This window comes from Bombina bombina, chromosome 1 (assembly GCF_027579735.1).
Source record: "Bombina bombina isolate aBomBom1 chromosome 1, aBomBom1.pri, whole genome shotgun sequence".
Taxonomy (NCBI): Eukaryota; Metazoa; Chordata; class Amphibia; order Anura; family Bombinatoridae; genus Bombina; species Bombina bombina.
The window spans coordinates 742,519,921-742,544,130 of NC_069499.1; the positions used below are offsets into that span (position 1 = coordinate 742,519,921).

The following is a 24,210-nucleotide window of genomic DNA, read 5'->3' on the forward strand; positions in this document are numbered from 1 at the left end:
GTCCAATTTACTTCCAGTATCAAATCATGCACTTTTTCTATACTCACTTTCTGAAACACTAGCTCCTACTGAGTGTATGCAAGAGTTCACAGTGTATACATATATGAGTCTATGATTGGATGATGACTGTCACATGGTACAAGTAAATTGGAGGAAAATTTGAAGAAAAAAATCTACTGCTCATATGAAATTCAGGGTGTGTTATTGCATTGTATGTTTATTGTTTTTTATTTGTTGATTGTTACATTTTACTGTATTTAATGGTCCTGAAAGGTACATTAATGTCAAAATTAAACTTTCATGATTCAGATAGGGTATGCAATTTTAAACAAGTTTGCAATTTACTTTTATCATCAAATTTACTTTTTCCTCTTTGTATCCTTTGTTGAAGACTATACCTAGGTAGGCTCATATGCTGATTTCTAAGTCCTTGAATGCCGTCTCTTATTTAAGTGCATTGTATTAGCTTTTTACAGCTAGACAGTGCTAGTTCATGTGTGTGATATAGATACCATTGTGATCACTCCTGTGGAGTCATACATGAGTCAGTACTAATTGGCTGAAATGCAAGTTTTTAAAGAGCACTGAGATAAGGGGCAGTCTGCAGACACTTATATACAAGGTAATCACACGGTAAAAAGTATGATAATATAACAATCTATCTTTTTAAACCATACAAATTCTGTAGTTGACTGTCTCTAATTCTCTCTCCTAAACTCATATTTTTGCAGTAATTTGTGTTACATTTATGAACCCCTGATTAATGTAATATCAATAGCAAAAATGTAAACATTGCTCTCTAACTTCACATCTAGGTAAATGATAATGATATAGAAATAAGACTGCTACATATTAAAAACATATTACGTTAGTCAAAAAATAGTATGATGCATTGATTACTGCTCTTTGCTCCCTATCTTCAACCATTTGATTATCCATGTGCTCATACATTATTTAATATCCGGTAGTTTTGTACAATAATTTCCATGTGGAACTATATTAAAAGCCTCTGAAAACTGAATTACAATTGCAACTAATTATCCAGTTAATCGGAATTAAAGGTGAAAAAAAAGGTGAAAAAATCCTATTAGCTGATGCAATCAGCCAATAGGATTTAGCTTGCATTCTATTGGCTGATTGGAACAGCCAATAGAATGCATGCTCAATCCTATTGGCTGATTGCATCAGCCAATAGGGTTTTTTTACCTTTAATTCCGATTGGCTGATAGAATTCTATCAGCCAATCGGAATTTAAGGGACGCCATCTTGGATGACGTAATTTAAAGGAACCTTCATTTGTCGTTAGCCGTGGAAAGAAGAGGATGCTTCATGCCGAATGTCTTGAAGATGGAGCCGCTCCGCGTCGGAAGGATGAAGATAGAATATGCCATCTGGATGAAGACTTCTGCCCATCTGGAGGACCACTTCTGCCGGCTTGGATGAAGACTTCTCCCGGCTTCGTTGAGGACTTCTTGCCGCTTGGATGAAGATTTCTTCTGGCTTCGTTGAGAATGGATGTCCGGTTTTCAAAACTGTAAGTGGATCTTCAGGGGTTAGTGTTAGGTTTTTTTAAGGGTTTATTGGTGGGTTTTATTTTTAGATTAGGGTTTGGGCAGTTGAAAAATAGCTATATGCCCTTTTAAGGGCAATGCCCATCCAAATGCCCTTTTCAGGGCAAAGGGGAGTTTAGTTTTTTTAGTTAGGATTTTATTTGGGGGGTTGGTTGAGTGGGTGGTGGGTTTTACTGTTGGGGGGGTTGTTTGTAAGTTTTTTTACAGGTAAAAGAGCTAATTTATTTGGGGCAATGCCCCGCAAAAGGCCCTTTTTAAGGGTAGAAAAAGTTTGTAATATCTGCGCTATGGAAGTCCCATTGAAAAAAGACTTTATGCAAATTGCATAAGTTAATTTGCGTTACGGCCAAAAAAGTGTGTGGTGCCCCTAAACCTGCAAGATTTGTAATACCAGCGGTAATGAAAAAGCAGCATTATGAGCCTTAACGCTGCTTTTTCACCCATACTGCAAAACTCGTAATCTAGCCATAAGTTAATAGACTTTTCCAACAAGATTTCTACTAGCAACTAACTAAATAATAAAAAATTACAATTATATATGATAATATACTAGCGGATAATATGTTGAACAAATATTACAATGTGTATATTATCTGTTACAATTGATATCCTGCATGACTTTGTTATTTGCCAATATTTCTTTAATAAAAGCTGTTGTTTTTCTATATTTTAAAATGTAAAATTCTTACAGGAAGCAAAAGTAAAGTGGAAGATCTTAGTGTTGGCAATTTTAATACTAAAAGCAAATCTTAAATCAACATTTTTAAAGTAAAGTATTACCCGGCTGATTGATATCTGGTGAACAAGAATTAGACAGAGCCCGAAATGCGTACAGCTATGCCTCAATTGATCACAAATAATCATTTTTTATATGTTTCTAAAGGATTTTTTGCGTTTAATGGATAATCAATAAAGCTTTATAGTTTTACTCTTGGTGGTTTGGATCACAGCTTTATCCTGAGTCTGGAGCTACTTTATTAAAGAATTACACATGCCAGAGAAAACAGCTGGGCATTATATGTATACCAATGGTAATATATATATATATATATATATATATATTGTGTGTATATATATATATATATATATATATATATATATATATATATATATTGTGTGTATATATATATATATATATATATATATATTGTGTGTATATATATATATATATATATATATATATATATATATATTTGTACTATTACATTTTAACATCTTAGTTATGAATTTAGCAAGACAATTTAAAAATACAGAATAACATAGCTTTCCTAAATCACTTACATAACATGACTTGCCTCTGTCTGTTTAAAGGCTGAATTTCAATATCTCTAAAATGCTTTGGCATTCAGAAAATGTTTATGAATTTTCTAAATATTTGTGAAATCAGAAACATCTGGTTTGACACATTTGTTCTGAAAAGGAACTATTATTTTAAACAAAGGTATTAGGCTAAAATGTAAATTGGGTACATCTGCTGTTGAGTCATAATTCAAAGTAACAAGATTCTTCTGTGTTTGTCTCCTGTCAAAACCCAACTGCATGTTTTGATCTTCATTCTGTTTACATTACATAAATGGATTTAATTCAGAAGGGGGGGGGGGGGTATCAACATTTTCAATACTACCTTAGGGAAAGTATGATCACATATATTTATAGAGCTAGCAAATACACTCAACACACTATATGAACTGTCAGCTCTGTTTTAAAAAGGATGCTGCTCACCTATAATATTATTTAAATGTATAAAGAAGGATGATTTTAAATGAAACTCTAATTATTGTGCTATGTACAACTTTACTGAATTTCTTCCTTGTTATTTGCTTCTCTATATCATTGGGAAGGGACCAAAGTAATTAATTTGCCTCCAAGCTGCCTGCGAAGCCTCAACTTTAGTTTGTTTCATAAAATGGTGCCAGGAGGGCATGGTAGCTTATTTCATATAAAGGAAGCTTTGCATAATTTAATGCAGTAGAGTCCAAGGCTGTCCATTCTCTCTGTCATTTCATGGTGCAAAATGAAGAATGGTAAAAACAAGTCTATACATCATTGCAGGTTGAAAGGTCATTATAGTCAAACACTGACATGCTCTAATCCATTAGGGCATGTCATTTTAGGACTATTGACCCTAGGCCCGCAAAGGGGTCAAACACACAGTAGAAATGTGACTCACAGAGCACTACTGGTCTTGAGAGGAAAATGCTGCTGATCCATATAAGTTGCGTGACTAGCACTGCTGATTGGATCAGGGGTGTTTTCCACTCATGACCAGCAGTGTTCTGCAAATCCCGAGAGGTATTTATACTGTGTATTTAACCCCTTTGTGGAGGCTAAATACACAGAAGTGTAGGGCCAATAGTTTTTAAATGACATGCTCTAACAGATTAGATAATGGCCCTTTAATTTAAATTGATGCTTATAGCTCATAGGTACTACTATAGTTTTTATCATTAACAGGGGTAGTTGAAGACTTTAAAAATTGGGAGATGCTAATAAAGTCTGCCTTAGATCACTGATTTTTAATAAATAATAATACAATATATATATATACATGTTTTAAACTAGGCATTAATATAAAATGTTGCTATTCATTTAATCAAGGCCTTAAGAATCTCCTCTAGTTGTTCTCAATATTAGCAACAAGTCAATCAATAATGTAACTGACTGTAGTAAACAATTCTCTAACCGTCTATTGACTGAGGCTTAGGTTATCTAATGAACTATAGGTTATAGTTTAATAGACAAACACAAACAGCCCTAGCAAAGGAATCTGCTGATAAAACTATCTCTAGAGAATTTGTCTAAAGGTTTATGCTGACACAGGACCAGAGCCAAGCTAGTAACCTCCAGTCAGGGTCCAATCACATTATACATCATATAATTTAGTAACAAGCTTGTCATAAAAACAGATGAGAAAAAGATGACCTATCAAACCTGACCAAGTTTCCTTCTTAAATGGACATTAAACCCCAAAAATTCATGATTCATATAGAAATTATAATTTTAAACAACATTCCAATTTACTTATATTATCAAATTTGCTTCATTCTCTTGATATACGTTTCTGAAAAGCATATCTAGATAGGCTCAGTAGCTGCTGATTGGTGGTTGCACATAGATGCCTCATGTGATTGGCTCACCCATGTGCATTGCTATTTCTTCAACAAAGGATTTCTAAAGAATGAAGCAAATTAGATAATAGAATTAAATTGGAATGTTGTTTAAAATTGTATTCTCTATCTGGATCATGAAATAAAAAAATGTGGGTTTAATGTCCTTTAAAGGGGCAGTCTAGTCAAAATTAAACGTTCATGATTCAGATAGGGCATTCGATTTTAAACAACTTTCATCATCAAATGTATCTTTGTTCTCTTGGTATTCCTTGCTGAAAGCTAAACCTAGGTAGGTTCATATGCTAATTTCTAAGCCTTTGAAGGCCACATCTTATATCAGTGCATTTTGACAGTTTTTACAGCTAGAAAGTGCTAGTTCATATGTGTTTTTTATTTTTTAACACAATCTGTTTCTCTTTATATTTATTTTGATGCAACATATTTGTTTTTATGAAAGGAGCACTGTTTCCTATCCCTTTAATGTCTCTGTCACTGTCTAGCTCCCCATGCATTTTCTGCATCAGGCCTGCACTACACTCATATCCTATCTGACTTCCCCCTTTGCTCTCCTTTTCTGCCCTACCCTATTCTAAAATAAAAATTTTACAGCTCTTTTACCTTACCAGCCCTTAAAAGGGCCTTTTGCGGGGCATGCCCCAAAGAAAACAGCTCTTTTGCCTGTAAAAAAACATACAATACCCCCCCACATTACAACCCACCACCCACATACCCCTAATCTAACCCAACCCCCCCTTAAAAAACCTAACACTAAGCCCCTGAAGATCTTCCTACCTTATCTTCACCACGCCGGGTATCACCGATCCGTCCAGAAGAGGGTCCGAAGTCTTCATCCTATCCGGCAAGAAGAGGAGATCCGGACCGGCAAACATCTTCATCCAAACGGCATCTTCTATCTTCATCCATCCGACGAGGAGCGGCTCCATCTTCAAGACCTCCGGCGCGGAACATCCTCTTCTCCCAACGACTAGACGACGAATGAAGGTTCCTTTAAGGGACGTCATCCAAGATGGCGCCCTCGAATTCCGATTGGTTGATAGGATTCTATCAGCCAATCAGAATTAAGGTAGGAAAAATCTGATTGGCTGATTGAATCAGCCAATCAGATTCAAGTTCAATCCGATTGGTTAATCCAATCAGCCAATCAGATTGAGCTCGCATTCTATTGGCTGTTCCGATCAGCCCCCCCCCAAAATAAAAACACCCCCTAATCTAATGCCAAACTACCAATAGCCCTTAAAAGGGCCTTTCGTAGGGCATTGCCCTAAGTTAAACAGCTCTTTTACCTTAAAAAAGTCCCCCCTCTAACAGTAAAACCCCCCACCCACCAAACCCCCCCAAAATAAAAAATCCTAACACTAAAAAATCCTAAACTACCCATTGCCCCTAAAGGCATTTGTATGGGCATTGCCCTTAAAAGGGCATTCAGCTCTTTTACAGCCCTTAAAAGCGCATGCAGCTCTTTTTCAAAGGCCCATTAAATACCTAATCTAAAAAAAAAAAACAACCAAAAAATAAAAAAAAGCCTAAGTCTAACCTCCAGATAGGTTCCTGATATCTGGCGGTGAAGTCTTCTTCCAAGAGGCGATATCTTCTATCTTCTTCCAGGAACAAGCCAGCGGGGAGAGGAGCGCAGAACTGAAGACCAGCGACAGCAGAAATGAAGACCGGTGACCGCAAACCCATGGAGCGTGGAGATCCTCTTCGTACGATCACCGCCGCACACTGAGGATTGAATTCAAGGTACGCGTTTAAATATGGGGTACCTTGCATTCCTATTGGCTGATTTGAGTCTTCAAATTCAAATCAGCCAAATAGAATGATAGCTACTGAAATCCTACTGGCTGGTTTGAACAGAAGAATATTCAATGTAATAGATGTCACAAATGTCAACTCATAGCAGCAAATTTACTACATTTAATATGGCAAGGCCCAAAAATTAATCAGCTCTGGAGAAAAACAGAGTTCTGGCTTAATCTATATCTAGAGAAAAAAATCCAAATCTCTTTAGAACAGATTGTATTCCTGGTGGATAAACGTACTCAAGGGGCAGATTACAAAACGGTTAATGTGGCAATTTTAGCAGCTAGATAATTATGAGAAAGTGGAAAGAAAAACTGGAGCCAAAAATATCTAAATGTTTGGACTTTATTAAAAAAAAGGTTGATTTTAGAACAATTTGATACCCTTATGCATGATGATAAGCAAATACAGAAGTTCTTTCAGAAATGGCCTGTCTTTATTAAATCATAGACAGAAAGAGAACAAAATCAATTAATATATCCCTTCAGAATACTAACATAGTCCTTTTAGGTGTATGGTAAAGACTTATGTGACTTAAAGATAAGTGCGGAGAGGGTGTTGTTTTTTTTTTTTGTCTCCCCCTCTTATTAGGTGTGTTATTTTATAATTTGGGGATAATTCTGGACGGGGGTATGTAGAGACTGATGTCAAAGTACCGAAATGAAATGCAGAATTTATGTTGTAATTAATCATGTTTATTAATTGTATTTATATTTATCATTCATTACAGAGGTGATTGTCTTCTATCTGCATTTTTTGATGATTGTATAATACATATATTGAAAATCCAATAAAAAATAAAAGTAATCTCAAGTATAAGTAATCAAATAATATAACATATAGCTAAATATTAGACAACATTCCTATGGATCTAAACTATCCTTTATTTGCTTTCCTTTTTTACTTCATGATTTAACTTCCTGGGGTTCCCAAGCAACTGTAAAATATTTAGTATCAAGATACAATAATTCATAGAAATGACATAACTACCAGAATGCTGTAACTTCTTCAGACAACACGTAAAGCCAGATTTAAGAAAAATATTTATTATATTGGAATTTAGCTAAATACACATAGATGTAATGGGTCAAAGGCTACAGACACAAATGTATAATCTATAATTAATAACTACAAGATTACTAATAAATTATGTGTGAAAGACGCCAGCTGTGAATTTGTGTAATGTAATTCAAACACTCCCATTTAATATAATTAGAGGCATTAACATGGCTCCTGTTCAGCAAGCATATAACAGTCTCATGAAATCTGGGATAACAACCATGTAATTGGCACACTGGCTTTATAATTATTGTTGTTAATAAAAATATAGCCTGCAATTTTTTTTAAACCAATGTCATATTTTTTTCCTGCTTTTATAACATAAAAATGACATAAGGGAAAACGTTTAACCACATAAGAACCTTTATTATTCTAATTAAACCATAATCGTCAAGGTAATACATTTTTTTGCTTGTAATAAAGATCTTTTATTATTGATGGCAGGGTACCAAAGCTTAATGGGAAATTAAATTTACACAAATTATATTCCATATATGAAAGAGCACTATTTAAAAATATTACTTTTTTGTGCAAAATAACCTAACAGGAAGTGCATGTTTGTGCACAACTAATCAAATTTGACCAGATTTCCTTAGTGACTGATTACAGCTCCCAAAGTTCTGTTGGTTAAAAGTGACACACCCAAAAGTTTGAAACATAAAGGGTTAGATTACAAGTGAGGCGCAAACATTTTTGCGCAAGTCATATCGTGTTTTCTTGATCCAATTTAATTGCGCTTACATTACAAATTGAGCAAAATCGCGATTGCCCCTCACTTGTATTCGCGCACGCAATATTATATGTTCAGATTTTTGCGCTAGTCGGGTTACCACTTGTTTGGTATAGGCCTTTTTCCTGTTTCTGAATAATTGTTCCCCTGTATACAAGGCAATGTCCATGAAGACATGGTGTGACGAGTTTGGTGTGGAGGAACTCGAGTGGCCTGCACAGAGCTCTGACCTCAACTCCTCTGAACACCCTTGGGATGAACTGGGATGCTAATTAGGAGCCAGACCTTCTCATCTAACCACACAATGCATGCAGCCAGCTCCTAGTAGTACATTGCTGCTTCTTCAACAAAGAATAGCAAGAAAAAGAAACAATTATTCCCTTTAAGCGAAACAGTCTAAATTAAAACAGGCTATCAAAATTTTCTTCATTAACTCCTCCCCTAATTAATATTATTGTTTTGTCCTAAGATGAGAGACAGAGTAGATATTATATGCAATATTATTACTAAACCACTTTTATTCCAAGATACTCTATGACAAAGTATTAAGATACTTGCTGGGGTATGACAGTGATTTGAAAAATAAATAAAAATGATAAATAGGCTTCATCTGCACTTCAGATGTGATCCAATATAGGAAACAGTTTTCAAAAGAAATTAATGAACAAATTAATCATGCAACAAAAACTCTTAGGGAAACACATTACTTAATCTGAATTCAAGCAGCATACATATTAATCATTAATTGCAGAAAATAATTGTGTTGAACCCCAAATTAAATTTTTCTACCCTTTTAAAGGTTGATAATATTATTGGTTTATGACACTCTTTTTCATATTCTTGTGAAAATAATTGACATATAGATAGCCTGATTAATCTTTAAAGAGAACCTAAAAGTGCTTCCTATCATTTTTAATACACTAAAACTAAGAATATTTAGGTATTGGAAATATGGAGTTGATATCACAGGATGGGGGCACCAGAGGTGGCTGGAGAGTGGAGGAAATATGGTCTTCTCCCTGGATAGGAATAAGGATCCACCAGAGTGTCTGCTAGATAAAAAAGCAGTTAAGTTTGGAGGGTCCTAAAAAAATGTCAGAAGACCCACAGGAGAACTTTTGCAATCATCAGCAACACTTGAGTGGATAGGGTTTATATAGTAGAACTATGAGTCAAAGCCTGGTCCTACTACCAGGAATTCTCAATGGAAACAGATCAAATGCACACAGTCAATAAAGTGTATTCAAGCAAGTGACACAGATGAAGTGGGGAAGTGTGTTTTAAAAATATAATAAAAACTCATTTGTACTTTCTACCGATCAGAAACTGGAAGCCACAGAACTAAGTAACCTAATTGTAAGCTTCCAAATAACAAAGAACCAGCAACAACAAGTCATAATTGATGAGCAACTTAACAGCTGATTGGTTAGTATGGGAAGTTGGGTAAATCTCTTCAAGTAAAAAAAAAAAAAAAAAAAGCATCTACCATCTATGGAGTTTAATAGTGAGTTTGCCTTGCTCCAGATTGCAGCTATCCCTACTTACTAAATTATCCACACACAGCCATAGGAGGTAGTTAACTCACTGACCTTAAAGGGATGTGAAGCAGTGCTCCTTTAGTAAAAACAAATATGTTAAATCAAAGTAAGCATAAAAAAGGAACAGATTGTGTAAAAACTTACAACTTGCTTGTTTTCTTGCTAAATGAGCACTAAGAAATTCTCAGTGTAGCCACTGCCTGCAGCTTGGTAGGGGAGCTGACATTACAGAACTGAAGTTCTACTGTCTACATGATTTTTGCAGCAAAAGTCCTTTTCTGAGAATGGGCAATAAACTAACAGCAGATGTCTCCTAGCAACACTTCAAAGGAAAAGCTGCTTCTTTGCCTTCCTGTAGAGACCACAGAATACGTGTGGGGCTATGACAGCAAGTAATGCAGTATTCAGAGATAAAGTTAAAAAAATAAATAACAGGTTACATCCTTTTAAAGTGATGAATAATACATATTGTAATGGTTTCTGTTAAGTATAACCCACTACTTTTCTTATTATTACAATGAAACAGACTGTTTTATATTAATTTAAACTTTATTACATTGGTGGCTCTCTTTCCTTCTCTTTTACCAGTAATACAAAATAAAATCCCTTCTTCCCTTGTCCATGTTGAAACTGTAAATTCGAGCCTGGTGAGTGTCAGGATTATACACAACCAATTTAATGCATATCCACCAGCTTTCTATTAAAAACCCAGAAAAGTTCAAAGGAGTAGGAGCCTAGTCAGGTTTCACCCTTTACTTGGGATCAGATAACTGGACAGGTAGGATAACTTGCCTGTTAACTTAAAGGGACAGTAAACACTATAAATATGAGTAATAAAACAAAGTTGCAATATATTTTAGTTTATTTTGCCTTCTTTTCATGTAATTTAACTCTATAAATTCTGTATTTTTTATGTCTCAGAACTGGTAATGCAAACTTCACAAGCCTAACCCTGATTTATGACTGTCCCTAATTGGCCTAATAGGGATTATCAGATAACGCGTTTTCACCTAAATGGCAGTGACTCTAGTAACAAGTCTGGCCTAGATCCAAATAAGGCAAGTGGTTGGAGTTTGTCTATTGAAAAGCAAATTAAGCAAACACGTTTTTTTTTTATATGTTCTGTAATTACAAGGTGTTTAGTATCCCTTTAAGAATTGATAGCTCGAATAAATATCAAACAATAGGGTTATACGTTTTCTGAAATAGAAGAATCAGACCCCAAAGACAAATTATTAATACACTGGTTAATGATGTAACTTAACAAAGGGGATCTTTTAATTTACGTAGAAAGGAGAAAAGGCTGCACATCAGTGAACCAATACCTGACACAATAGCCTTCCCGGGGTGTAATAGGATTCTTATAAATCTTTGGGAGATAGTGGAATAGGGGTGTCACAGGAAACTGTGGTATTCAATGTTGTATATCATTTTCTGAAAAGATACCCAAATGTATACCATCATCTAAAAGATCAAACATTTCATTACTTAATGTCTCTGTAGGATTACCTCTCAATTGTCTGTAGGTCAGAGTATCACTCAATTGGCAATAGGCCTCTGCAAAATAATCTTCTTTATTCATGATGACAATATTTACTCCTTTATTTGCATTTCTGATGACTATGTCATTATTATTTTGCAGAGCATCTAAAGCCAATTTCTCCAATTAAGTTAGATTATTGTGTACCTTAGTCCTATTTCTAGAGGCAAGTTCTAATACTTCCCTCTCCACACTAAATCTCACTAGTGTGGGAGATTTTTCAATCAAAATCATAGCTATAGCAAAAGTATCATTATGGCGTGGGAATAGTTATAACATATTAGATAAAAAGGAATTATTTTGAATCTTCAAGCGAAACAAACAGAACCCCAAATGACCTTAACCTGGAATAGGACACCAGTTATTTTGTATAAAGAACTAGTTATTAAACAGGTTCAAACTCGTTTGTATAATTAAAAAGCTACAAATGAGCAATATGAGGATCTGAGAACAAAAGTATAATAATATTTTTGTACTTTGCTTTTATGCAATGTTTTGATTTTATGTTTGGCATTGAAAGTGTTAACTTGTTCAGTCTTCTCTCCTATATAAGGAGTTGAGGGCTTTGAAGCTGCAGTCTATGAGTAAGCGCCACCAGGGGTCCCTACCTGAACCCTCTCAAACAGCTCTCTTCCCTTCCCCACCCCATAATGGTCACCCCCATCTCAAATACTGGCAGAAAGTAAAAGTAAAAAAAAAAATATAAATATATATATATATTATTTTTTTTTTCTCTATGTTCTGCAGTGTAGTATCCTCCCTTACCCCCAACCTCCCTGATCCCCTCCAAACAGCTCTCTAAACCTCCCCCCCCCCCTCTACCTATTAGCCACCATCTTAGGTACTGGTAGCTGTCTGCCAGTACCCAGTTTGCTATTATTTTTATTTATTTGTTATTTAAAAAAAAACAAAAAAAACTTTTTTTCTGTAGTGTATCTGCCCCCCCTCATTACCCTCCCCCCCTCCCAGATCACTTTCCCACCCTCTAATCCCCTTTCCCCTCTACATCCTTTCCCCTCCCTCCTTCCCACTCACTGCCACTCCTACACATTTTTGTTCTGTAGCATAGGGGTCCCACCTGCTCCCGTCGCCCTCCAGCGATGAGCTGCCCATCTGCCTTCCTCCTAACCCTCCCACACCACCAACAATTGGCATCACCGTGGCCCTTTCTGCATCGGTAACTCTGCCTGTCTATTTCTGCACTGCCCCACTCATAGGGCATACAGAAATAGCGCAATCTTGCTACTTTTAAGGGGTTAAAGGGACAGTCTAGTCAAAAATAAACTTTCATTATTCAGATAGGGCATGTCATTTTAAACAACTTTCCAATTTACTTTTATCATCAATTTTGCTTTGTTCTTTTGGTATTCTTAGTTGAAAGCTAAACATAGGAAGGCTCATATGCTAATTTATTAGCCCTTGAAGGCCGCCTCTTATCTAAATGCATTTTGACAGTTTTAAAGTTGTTTAAAATGACATGCCCTATCTGAATCATTAAAGTTTATTTTTGACTAGACTTTCCCTTTAAGTCCTTTTAGCTGTGGGTTTTGTTAAGTGAAAATGCCCCTGTAAATATGTTGTTAGAGGGACACTCAAGTCTAAATAAACGTTTATGATTCAGATAGAGCAGCAGTTTTAAGACACTTTTCAATTTACTTCAATTATCACTTTTAATTTAAACACTTTCTGGGGAACAAGATCCTACTGAGAATGTGCACAAGTTCACAGGGTATACATATACTAGTCTGTGATTGGATGATGTCTGTCACATGATACAGAAAAAATAGAAATAAAATCTACTTATTTGAAATTCAGAGTGCTATTGCATTGTCTTTTATTATGTGCTTGTTAAGTATGTGATTCTACTGCATTGAGTGGTCCTTTAAGTATTGATAATTTGGATTGTGATTAGCCCAAAAAGATGACACTTTTCACCAAAACAATAATGAAAAAAAAGTGTTTCCGTTAAACAATGAAAATGGCTGCGACTGGGATCTTCATGACATCAAAAAGGTGCTAATCTGCTAGCATTAACATGCAGATAATTATCAAATGATTTTGATCAGCTCCTACATGTTCAAACCCTTTGTGGGATGCAGTACTGCTATTCCCTGACGGAGCGTCCTTGAGGTAGGAAACATGTAGCCGTATATTCTTATGTGTAGGAGCGGTGCCTATGTAGTTTAACTACATCACACAGCCTCTGGTTCTTTTATTTTAACGTTAGTGCTATAGTAAAGTACTGTAGGACATTACAGCATTTTTCTATTGCACTTTAATATGCCATGAAACAAGGTTTAATAATGCAAGTTGCGTAATACACTGCAAAGCCTCTACCTGAGGATTATGGGATAGAAATAGAATACTTACCTAACTGAGGGATGTTTGTGAGATGAATGAGCCCTTTTTAGTTTCCGTGAAAGGTGAGACAGATGATTGAATCTCATGCAGTAAATTACTATATCAAGGAATCTTTCGAAACACCAATGGACCTTTATGCTGCGGTTAGTTATCCAATTGTTGAGCTTCAGAGAATAATATATAGGTTACATATATAAATATATATGTATATACGTATATACACATACATATACACATACATATATATATATATATATATATATATATAGTATATACATACACCTATATGTATATATATTTATATATATATATATATATATATATATATACATACATAGATGGATGGATGGATGAATGGATGGATAGATAGTATATAATACCAAGGGGCTGAATTATCATGCTTCGAAACAGACCGCTGCTCCATAACTTGTCCGTCTGCTCTGAGGCGGCAGACAGAAATCAACCCTATCGAATAAGATCAGGTTGATTGACACCCCCTGCTAGTGGCCGATTGGCCGCAAATCTGCAGTGGGGGGTATTGCACAAGCAGTTCTAGTGAACTGCTTGTGCAATGATAAATGCCGACAGCGTATGCTGTCGGCATTTATTGATGTGCAGCAGACATGATACGCTACATCGTATCATGTCCACTCGCACTTTGATAAATATGCCCCTTTAAGTCAATGAATGCTGCTACTTTTGCTGTAATTATTACGCAGAAAATTACAGATATATTTTATCTTTCTGTAATTATTAGACAATCTTGTCTATCTTAACTAAATGTTGTTTTGCATGTAACAAGGTTTTTTAAAATATACATAAACCTCATATTCTATATTTAAGGTGTGAGCTATATATAATAGATGTTTTGGAAACTCGGTAATTCAAGATTAAAGGCACAAACAGCAAGGGGCATAGAAACATAGATGTTTCCTGCCCTAGCCTATATGGTTAGTGGTTGAAGAGAAATTATATGGTAGGGTAGCACAATATCAGAAGTTATTTTTTTTTTTTTAGTCATAAGGAATTTATGTTCACAGTTTAATTTTTGTGTCAGACAACAGTCTGGAGGGGATTTTAAAGTCACCCTCTACTGGATGTTGATCAGAAGCCATGCACAAGACTGGTATATGTTTATGCACCAAACAATAAATAAGGGAATAATCCTTAAAGGGACATTAAACACTAAACAAATGCTAGATAGAATGAATCATTCAAAGAAATGATTTGTCTGAGACTAACATGTAGATGTATTTTTTAAAGTATCATTACCTGTTTAAATATTTACAAAATAAGTGTAAAGTTTTAGTGTCTATAAAACAATGGGAGCTGCCATGTTGTAACTTAGGTTAACTTATCTGCTGTGGCCAATTAGAGACAGTTACAAATAGGTCACTAGAGTGTGCAGCCAAAGGCTGTGTGGAATATAACAGTGTTATGCACTTTCATTTCTAACAGTGGGGGGAAGTTATCAAGCCGTCTACTTTTCTGGCTTCGCCGGCCCAATACGCCCGCCTAAGCTCGCCTCACATCGCCTCCGCGGACCTGAAAAAATACGCCTAAGTTATCAAATAAAGCTGTCAAAAAGCCGCGGGGCGATGAGCAGCGGACTGTGAGAGTTATCACTCATCCGATCTCGCTGCTCTTCGGCTTTTTCCCAGCTTTATTGCTAGCCTGTCACTAAGCACTCACACTAAACTACACTGTTCTACCCCCTATACCGGCGCCCCCGGAGCCTCCCGCAACTCAATAAAGTTACTAACCCCTAAACCGCCGTTCCTAGACCCTGCCGCAACTCTTATAAATGTATTAACCCCTAAAGCGCCGCTCCTAGACCCTGCCGCAACTCTTATAAATGTATTAACCTCTAAACCGCCGCTCCTAGACCCTGCCGCAACTCTTATAAATGTATTAACCCCTAAACCACCGCTCCTAGACCCTGCCGCAACTCTTATAAATGTATTAACCCCTAAACCGCCGCTCCCGGACACCGCTGCCACCTACAGTATACCTAGTAACCCCTATCCTGCCCCCCCTACACCGTCGCCCTCTATTATAAAATTATTAACCCCTATCCTGCTGATCCCGCACCTCCCCGCAACTAAATAAATTGTTTAACCCCTAAACCGCCGCTCCCTGAACCCGCCACAACCTATATTAAACCTATTAACCCCTATCCTGCCCCCCCTACACCGTCTCCACCTATAATAAATTTATTAACCCCTAATCTGCCCCCACTACACCGCCGCCACTGTAATAAAATTATTAACCCCTAAACCTAAGTCTAACCCTAACCCTAACGCCCCCTAACTTAAATATTAATTAAATAAATCTAAATAAATTAACTCTTATTAACTAAATGAATCCTATTTAAAACTAAATACTTACCTTTAAAATAAACCCTAATATAGCTACAATATAAATAATAATTATATTCTAGCTATTTTAGGATTTATTTTTATTTTACAGGTACCTTTCAATTTATTTTAACCAGGTACAATAGCTATTAAATAGTTATTAACTATTTAATAGCTTACCTAGCTAAAATAAAGAGAAATGTACCTGTTAAATAAATCCTAACCTAAGTTACAATTACACCTAACACTACACTATACTTTAATAAATTATTCCTATTTAAAAATAAATACTTACCTGTAAAATAAACCCTAAGATAGCTACAATATAATTAATAATTATATTGTAGCTATCTTAGGATTTATATTTATTTTACAGGTAACTTTGTATTTATTTTAGCTAGTTAGAATAGTTATTAAATAGTTATTAACTATTTAATAACTACCTAGCTAAAAGAAATACAAAATTACCTGTAAAATAAATCCTAACCTAAGTTACAATTAAACCTAATACTACACTATCATTAAATTAATTAAATAAACTACCTACAAATAACTACAATTAAATACAATTACATAAACTAACTAAAGTACAAAAAATAAAAAAAGCTAAGTTACAAAAAATAAAAAAATAAGTTACAAACATGTTAAAAATATTACAACAATTTTAAGCTACTTACACCTAATCTAAGCCCCCTAATAAAATAACAAACCCCCCAAAATAAAAAATGCCCTACCCTATTCTAAATTAAATAAATTTCAAAGCTCTTTTACCTTACCAGCCCTTAAAAGGGCCATTTGTGGGGGCATGCCCCAAAGAAAACAGCTCTTTTGCCTGTAAAAGAAAAATACAGCCCCCCCCAACATTAAAACCCACCACCCACATACCCCTAATCTAACCCAAACCCCCCTTACAAAAACCTAACACTAATCCCCTGAAGATCATCCTACCTTTAGTTGTCTTCACTCAGCCGAGCCACCGATGGAACCGAAGTGGACATCCGGAGCGGAAGAAGTTAATCCTCCAAGCGGCGCTGAAGAAATCTTCCATCCGATTAAGTCATCATCCAGGCGGCGCTGAAGAAAAGTCTTCGATCCGGCCGATGTCATCTTCAAAGAGGCGCTGAAGAGGTCTTCTATCCGGGCGAAGTCATCTTCCAAGCTGGGTCTTGAATCTTCCTTCTGCCGACGCGGAACCACCTTCTTCACCGACGGACTACGACGAATGACGGCTCCTTTAAGGGACATCATCCAAGATGGCGTCCCCTCAATTCCGATTGGCTGATAGGATTCTATCAGCCAATCGGAATTAAGGTAGGAAAAATCTGATTGGCTGATGGAATCAGCCAATCAGATTGAGCTTGCATTCTATTGGCTGTTCCGATCAGCCAATAGAATGCGAGCTCAATCTGATTGGCTGATTGGATCAGCCAATCGGATTGAACTTGAATCTGGCTGATTCCATCAGCCAATCAGAATTTTCCTACCTTAATTCCGATTGGCTGATAGAATCCTATCAGCCAATCGGAATTGAGGGGACGCCATCTTGGATGACGTCCCTTAAAGGAGCCGTCATTTGTCGTAGTCCGTCGGTGAAGAAGTTGGTTCCGCGTTGGCGGAAGGAAGATTCAAGACCCGGCTTGGAAGATGACTTCGCCCGGATAGAAGACCTCTTCAGCGTGGTGGGCTCCGGGAGCGGCGATTTAGAGGGTAATAACTTTATTTAGTTGCGGCGGTGTAGGGGGGACAGATTAGTGGTGTTTAGACTCGGGGTACATGTTAGGGTGTTAGGTGTAGACAGCTCCCATAGAAATCAATGGGATGTCTGTCAGCAGCGAACTTGTACTTTCGCTATGGTCAGACTCCCATTGATTCCTATGGGATCCGCCGCCTCCAGGGGTGGCGGATTGAAAACCAGGTACGCTGGGCCGTAAAAGTGCCGAGCGTACCTGCTAGTTTTTTTATAACTAGCAAAAGTAGTGAGAATGTGTGCGGAACATCTGGAGTGACGTAAGAATCGATCTGTGTCGGACTGAGTCCGGCGGATCGATGCTTACGTCACAAAATTCTACTTTTGCCGGTCTCAAGCCTTTGATAACTAAGGCGTATCAGCCTCGCCACAAATACGATGCGGAATTCCAGCATATTTGAGGTTGACGGCTTGATAACTAGGCCCCAGTAACTGAAATGCTCACAATTTCAGAATGTAATTACAGGAAAAGGGCACAAAATAAATGAAAGTTTATTGCAGAAGTTTTTTTATACATATGATTTATCATTTTATATTACAATCTCAAACGGCCAGATTACGAGTTTTGCGTTATGAGGGGTGTGGTGCTAACTTGCACGTTATTGTCACCGCTCACTTCCCTACAGCGCTGGTATTACAGGTTTTTATAAACCCGGCGTTAAAAGACAAGAAGTGAGCGTAGAGCAAAATTGTGCTCCATACCGCACTCCAATACCAGCGCTGCTTAAGTCAGCGGTGAATTGGTTTTATGTGCTCGTGCACGATTTCCCCATAGACATCAATGGGGAGAGCCGTCTGAAAAAAAGCCTAACACCTGCAAAAAAGCAGCGTAAAGCTCCGTAACGCAGCCCCATTAATTCCTATGGGGAAACACATTTTATGTTTACACCTAACATCCTAACATAAACCCTGAGTCTAAACAACCCTAATCTTACACTTATTAACCCCTAATCTGCTGCCCCCGACATCGCCAACACCTACATTATATTTATTAACCCGCTCCGTACATCGCCGCCACTATAATAAACATATTAACCCCTAAACCGCCACACTTCCGCCTCGCAAACACTAGTTAAATATTATTAACCCCTAATCTGCTGTCCCTAACATCGCCGCCACCTACCTACATTTATTAACCCCTAATCTGCCATCCCTAACGTCGCCGCCACTATACTAAAGTTATTAACCCATAAATCTAAGTTAACCCTAACACCCAATAACTTAAATATAATTAAAATAAATCTAAATAAAACCTACTATTAATAACTAAATAGTTCCTATTTAAAACTAAATACTCACCTGTAAAATAAACCCTAAAATAGCTACAATATAACTAATAGTTACATTGTATCAAGCTTAGGGTTTATTTTTATTTTACAGGCAAGTTTGTATTTATTTTAACTAGGTAGAATAGTTACTAAATAGTTATTAACTATTTACTAACTACCTAGCTAAAATAAATACAAATTTACCTGTAAAATAAAACCTAACCTGTCTAACACTAACACCTAACCTTACACTACAATTAAATAAATTACCTAAATTAAATACAATTAACTAAATTAAATACAATTACCTAAATTACAAAATAAAACAAACACTAAATTACACAAAATAAAAAACAAATTACAAGATATTTAAACTAATTACACCTAATCTAATAGCCCTATCAAAATAAAAGCCCCCCAAAAAGAAAATGTATGCTTACCTGATACATTTATTTCTTTTTTGACATGATGAGTCCACGGGTCATCCTAATTACTAATGGGATATTCACCTCCTGATCAGCAGGAGGAGGCAAAGAGCACAACAGCAGAGCTATTAAATAGCTCCTCCCTTCCCTCCCACTCCAGTCATTGGACCAAAGTTAGGAAGAGAAAGGAAAAGCCAAGGTGCAGAGGTGTCTGAAGTTTACAAAAACCCACAACCTGTCTAAAAGAACAGGGCGGGCCGTGGACTCATCGTGTCAAAAAAGAAATACATTTATCAGGTAAGCATACATTTTCTTTTCTTTTTTAAGACACGATGAGTCCATGGATCATCTTAATTACTAATGGGATTCAATACCCAAGCTAGAGTACACAGATGATACGGGAGGGGCAAGACAGGGAACCTAAACGGAAGGCACCACTGCTTGAAGAACCTTTCTCCCAAAAGCGGCCTCAGCCGAGGCAAAAGTGTCAAATTTGAAGAATTTTAAAAAAAAATGTGAAGAGAAGACTAAGTTGTAGCCTTGCAAATCTGTTCCACAGAGGCTACATTTTTGGACGCCCATGAGGAAGCAACAGCCCTCATAGAATGAGCCGTAACTGTCTGTGGAGGCTGCTGCCCAGCAGTCTCATATGCAAAACGTAAGATACTCTTCAACCAAAAAAGAAAGAGAAGTAGCCATAGCTTTCTGTCCCATGCATTTTCCTGAGAAAACCACAAACAAAGAAGACTGACGACAGTCCTTAGTCGCCTGCAGGTAAAAACTTTAAAGCACGTCCAAATTGAACAGGAGGCTTTCCTTCTGAGAAAATGGATTAGGACAGAAGAAAAGAACAACAATCACCTGAGTAATGTTCCGATCAGAAACAACCTTAGGAAGAAATCCTAAGTTAGTACGTAAAACTACCTTATCTGAATGGAAGTAAGATAAGGAGACTCATACTGAAATGCCGAGAGCTCTGACACTCTCTGAGCAGAAGAAATAGCAATAAAACTTTCCAAGATAACTCAATATCTAAAGGAAAGAATAGATTCAAATGGAGCCCCTTGAAGAACTCTGAAAACTAAATTCAGATTCCATGGAGGAGTAACTGATATGAACACAGGCCTAATCCTGACCAAGGCCTGACAAAAAGATTGTACATTTGGGACATCTACCAGACGTTTGTGTAACAAAACAGAGAAAGACAGAGTTTTTACCCATTAGGGAACTTGACAATAAATCTTCCTCCAAACCCTCTTGGAGAAAAAACTAAATTCTAGGAATCCTATCTACTCCATGAGTAGTCCATGGATTCACACCAATAGAGATATTTATGCCATATCTTATGATAAATTTGACTAATAACAGACCTTTGAGTCTGAATCATAGTCACAATGACTGAGTCAGAAAAACCCCGCTTGGATAATAAGTGTTCAATCTCCAAGCAGTCAGTTTCAGATAAACCAGATTTGGGTGAAGGAAGGGCCCGTGAATTAGAAGGTCCTTCCTCAACGGAAGTATCCAAGGTGGCAGAGATGACATGTCCACCAGGTCTGCATACCAAATCCTACAAGGTGAAGTTGGTGCTATGAGGCTCACCGAAGCCTTCTCCTGCTTGATTCGAGCAATGGCCTGAGGAAGAAAAGCAAACGGAGGAAAAAGCTGGAGAACACTTCCGGATGGAATTCCCACTCCCCTGCATGAAAGGACTGCCTGCGCAGGAAATTCTTCTCCCAAATGTTCCACCGTTGGGATGTAGCTCGCCAACAGGCAGCAAGAATAGGCGTCCACCAACTGAATTATTTTGGATACCTCTGTCATCGCTAAGGAACTCCTCATTCCTTTCTGATGATTGAAGGAAGCCACTAACGTCATTTTGATCAACTGGAACCCAGTAAACTGGACCGAGGCTAACTGAGGCCAGGCCAAAAGAACATGGTAGATCGTTCTCAGCTCCAAAATGTTTATAGGAAGAAAAGACTCTGGCTGAGTCCAAACCCCCTTAGCCCTTAGGGAGCCCCAGACTGCTCCCCACCCTAGAAGGCTGGCGTCTGCAAAGCAGGTTCCCTGGGAGAGATGATCCAGAGACAACCACCACTGAACAGAATCCCTTGTCTCCTGCTCCAGTAGTATCCGAGGAGACAAATCTGTATAATCTCCGATCCATCGCCAGAACATGCTTAACTGCAGAGGTCTGAGATGGAACCGAGCAAACGGAATGATGTCCACCATCAGCCCGATTACCTCCATGCACTGAGCCACTGAAGGCCGAGGAGTGGACTAAATGATTTCCTGACATTTTTCATTGATATGGAATCTATAATGGTTCCCAAGCAGTTACCCTTGTGCATGGGACTAAGAAACCCCTTTCCAAATTTATCTTCCACCCATAAGACCACGGGAAGGATAACACCAAGTCCGTGTGAAAACTTGCTAGCTGTAAGGATGGCGCCTGGACTAGAATGTTGTCCAGATAGGATGCCACTGCAATGTCCCATAACCGAAGCACCACCAACAGCGCTCCCAGAGCCTTCGTGAAAACTGAGAGCTGAGGCAAGACCAAAAAGAAGAGCCACGAACTGGAAGCGTTTGTCCAAATTGTGAATGGCACATAAAGGTATGTGTCCTGTAAATCCACTGTTGTATAAATTGACCCTATTGGATCAATCAAGGAAAGAATGGAACAAATAGTTGCCATCTTGAAGGACGGTACACTAAGAAAATCTGTTTAGAACCCCGAGATCTAAAAAGTGGTCTGAAGATTCCCTCTTTTTTTGGGAACCACAAACCGATTGGTATAAAAACACTATTTCCTATTGCCCAGGGATTCTGAACATCTCAAACTCAAGCCTGAGCAAAGACTGAAAGGCTGCCCCCTACAAGATCCGATCCCGGATCGGGGGCATGTCTGTCATGCTGTCATCCAATCAGCCAATAGGATTGAGCTAGCATCCTATTGGCTGATTGGATCAGCCAATAGGATTAAAGTTCAATCCTATTGGCTGATTGCATCAGCCAATAGGATTTTTTCAACCTTAATCTAAGGGACGCCATCTTGGATGACATCACTTAAAGGAACCTTCATTCGTCGGGTAGTAGTCGGAAGAAGAGGATGCTCCGTGTCGGATGCCTTGAAGATGGAGCCACTCCGCGCCGGATGGATGAAGATAGAAGATGCCGTCTGGATGAAGACTTCTGCCGGTCTGGAGGACCACTGATCCCGGCTTCGATGAAGACTTCTCCCGGCTTCATTGAGGACTACTTGCAACTTCGATGAGGACTTCTCCCGGCTTCGTTGAGGATGGATGTCGGATCTTCAAAACTGTAAGTGGATCTTCAGGGGTTAGTGTTAGGTTTTTTTAAGGTTTTATTGGGTGGGTTTTATTTTTAGGTTAGGGCTTTGGGCTGCAATAGAGCTAAATGCCCTTTTAATGGCAATGCCCATACAAATGCCCTTTTCAGGGCAATGGGGAGCTTAGGTTTTTTTTAGTTAGGGTTTTATTTGGGGGGTTGGTTGTGTGGTGGTGGGTTTTACTGTTGGGGGGTTGTTTGTATTTTTTTACAGGTAAAAGAGCTTATTTTTTGGGGCAATAACCCTGTAAAATTTAATTTAGTTAATTGTATTTAATTTAGGTAATTTATTTAATTGTAGTGTAAGGTTAGGTGTTAGTGTAAGACAGGTTAGGTTTTATTTTACAGGTAAATTTGTATTTATTTTAGCTAGGTAGTTAGTAAATAGTTAATAACTATTTAGTAACTAATCTACCTAGTTAAAATAAATACAAACTTGCCTGTAAAATAAAAATAAACCCTAAGCTAGCTACAATGTAACTATTAGTTATATTGTAGCTAGCTTAGGGTTTATTTTACAGGTAAGTATTTAGTTTTAAATAGGAATTATTTAGTTATTAATAGTAGCTTTTATTTAGATTTATTTTAATTATATTTAAGTTATTGGGTGTTAGGGTTAGGGTTAGACTTAGGTTTAGGGGTTAATAACTTTAGTATAGTGGTGGCGACGTTGGGGGTGGCAGATTAGGGGTTAATAAATGTAGGTAGGTGGCAGCAATGTTAGGGGCGACAGATTAAGGGTTAATAATATTTAACTAGTGTTTGCGAGGCGGGAGCAGCAGATTAGGGGTTAATCATTTTATTCTAGTGTTTACGATGCGGGAGGGCCTCGGTTTAGGGGTTAATATGTAGTTTATGGGTGTTAGTGTACTTTTTAGTACTTTAGTTATGAGTTTTATGCTACAGCTCTTTAGTGTAAAGCTCATAACTACTGATTTTAGAATGCGTTACGAATCTTGCGGGATAGGCTGTACCGCTTACTTTTTGGCCTAAAAATAAAAGCTTGCATACCGGCGCTATGGAAGTCCCATTGAAAAAAGACTTCATGAAAATTGCGTAAGTTAATTTGCGGTCCGGCCAAAAAAGTGTGCGGGACAGCTGTACCTACAAGACTAGTAATAGCAGCGGTAGTAAAAAAGCAGCATTATGAGCCTTAACGCTGCTTTTTTACTCATAATGCAAAACTCATAATCTAGCCGAAAGTGTTTAATGTCCTTTTAATCTCAGTCATCAACCTGGGGGATTCCAAGTTTCAAACAGAATCTAAAAAAGGGTTTTCAACTAATTTTTTTATAAAATCAATTTTGATATGATCAAAATTGGAAACCAGTT

At 37.3% G+C, this 24,210-nt stretch overlaps 1 protein-coding gene across 1 annotated transcript in view; it reads right to left on the bottom strand.

The window, feature by feature from the left end:
- GPC3 (glypican 3) overlaps positions 1 to 24,210 on the bottom strand; it is a 1,305,553-nt gene that overhangs the window by 270,332 nt on the left and 1,011,011 nt on the right. The gene's annotated exons all lie outside the window — the stretch shown is intronic.